Raw genomic sequence first — 2,555 nt, 5'->3', positions numbered from 1 at the left:
CGGCCGTGAGCTAGTCAGTGGGGCACGCTCACATGCAGGAACATGCACTAAAAGGCCCGGCCGGCTATATAAACAAAGCACAGAGCAACTGGGATTACAACACACATAGAGGGAGAGTGACTTCATTCTCTGCTAGTCGTTTGCTGCTATATTAATGCTCTAAATATCATAGAACCTTTAATTGAGTAATACTGCATAATTAATCTACCGGTATCTTGTAAAATCAAGCCCATAACGTTAGCCTACCTTTGCGTCTAACTGTATACTACTACATTTTGTGTTTTTAATCCTATTCACTTTGCAGTGTTTTTGTGTTGTCTTTTGATACGGAAGGCAATCAGCCCTTTATCCTCCAAAAATGGCGGACTTGCTGTCGGTGACGTCACATTCCTATTCCCTACACATGTCAACAATTCAAAAAATGTTAATCTTTGGAGGCCCATGTCCAATTTACAAACGAGAGGGTACAGGACCTTCAGATCTACAAGCCAAATGCCAACTACACATTCCTCCAAACAGAGATAAAATAGCTAATTTTATGCTCATACAGCATAATTAATCTACTGATATTTTGCAAAATGAAACCCATAACGTTAGCCTACCTTTGTATCTGACTGTATACTATATATACTACAATTTTGTCTTTTGATTTTTATTCAGCGTGCAGTGTTTTGTGTTAGTTCAGCAGTACTTTTGACGCAGTAAACAACCCTTTATGCTCCAAAAAATGGTCGACTTGCAGTCGGTGACGTCACATTCCCATTCCCTATCAGACAACCTGATTGAAAACACCAGTGGGCCTTTACTAGTTTTTGTCTATCCAAACAGACCCAACCTACTTCTAGTTTTCTATCCTACCAGGAAGTTAATAACCACTAATTACACTCACCTGGAAACTTCCTGAGAGCCTCTAGTTTAGGGAAGCAACTTTTGATTTATCCTCAAGTATCACGTGTCACTATAATCAGCTACCTGCATCAGTTCAGCCTGTTGTTGTTCAAACACCGTTAACTCACTGGATTGTAAAGAATCACTGTTGCTTTGGACCGAAGTCCTGCACCTTTATGGTCCTTGCTGGTGGTTAACGAAGCACACCTGGTCTGCCTTTACCTGACAGCATCTGTGGCTCGTTAACTGCCAGGGAGTCCTGCAGGACACCTTTCCAGTCTGAAGTTATATCAATGGATTAAAGGAACAGCGTGTAGCATTTCGGGGGATCTATTAGCAGAAATGGACTATAATAGCTATGTTTTCATTAGTGTATAATCACCTGAAACTAATAATTGTGTTTTCATTAGCTTAGAATGAGCCCTTCATATCTACATAGGGAGCGGGTCCTCTTCACGGAGTCAGCCATGTTTCTACAGTAGCCCAGAATGGACAAACAAAACACAGACTCTAGAGAGAGCCTTTCACATTTTTACATTACCTGAAGGTCAGCGTAGTTCTCTGGGTAGTTGTGAAACTGTGGTAACATGAACCTCAGAGTGCATAACTGTTGTATTGTCAGCCGCCTTCTGACTTCCATTACTTCTAAAGTAGTGTTATTATGGTTAGGATGACCTCTGAGCGAGGCGAACAGCATTACCACGGTTTTGCACTCAGTGGCTCACGTTACCACAGTCTTGGAGAGGGAGCAGTGAGCGGAGGGGTACTCAGTTGTTTGCAATCTGAAACCACACCACTAGATGCTGCCAAATCCTACACACTGTACCTTTTATTTTGTCAAAAACCAATACAATGTTTTAAACAAATCTTCCTGAGTTTTCTGTGTTTACAACCTGCTTTTCTTTTGCACTGCAGATACGAGGAAATAAGACTCTTATCTGAAGATGTGGTTGATCCTGGAACAGCCCAGATTAGGGATTTCTGTAATCTCAGCACAGTGGTTTCAGATTACGCCGATTCATTTACTCAATGCCTCCGACATATCTTTGCATGTGGGGTATTTTTGTCTTGTAATTGTGGAGAAGAGCATGCAGGTTGGAGTTGGAGCAGCATCACACTTTCTACAAACTTCATTTTCACCGTCTCTAATATGACTATTTTATTTTAAATTGAATGCCAACAAAGCACTTTGAATCACGTCAGTCAATGCTTTTACGGGAAAAGAATCTCCCAAAAAATCAATCAGGTGCATTAGGATTTTAGCTCTGCTCTGATGTAGATGTGAGGCTCCTGTAAAAGAGTTATTGAGCCGCTTTTATTGCTCACACACGCACAAACAAACAAGCACCTTCTTGTATCTGCCCTAAAGACATTTAAACGTACATATTATCTGAAAAATCTGAAATGCAACGTTTATTCGTTTTCTTGGAATTCCTCGAGGTACGAGGATTAATAGAGCGGCTGAAGCGATTCATCAAACAGCGATTATGTAATATCCAACTTTTCCAAGAATAATACTATGTAGAGGAAAAACAGAAAACATCATGTGAAAGAGCAGAGACATTACTGAGTTATCTAAAAATAACTTCATCATCTCAGCCTCTTCACTAATTACATTTCATCATCGCTGCTTTGTCTGACATCAGAAGAACCACAGTCACATCTGG

This window comes from Sebastes fasciatus, chromosome 7 (genome assembly GCF_043250625.1).
Source record: "Sebastes fasciatus isolate fSebFas1 chromosome 7, fSebFas1.pri, whole genome shotgun sequence".
Lineage (NCBI taxonomy): Eukaryota > Metazoa > Chordata > Actinopteri > Perciformes > Sebastidae > Sebastes > Sebastes fasciatus.
Note: the sequence above shows the minus strand (reverse complement) of the source record.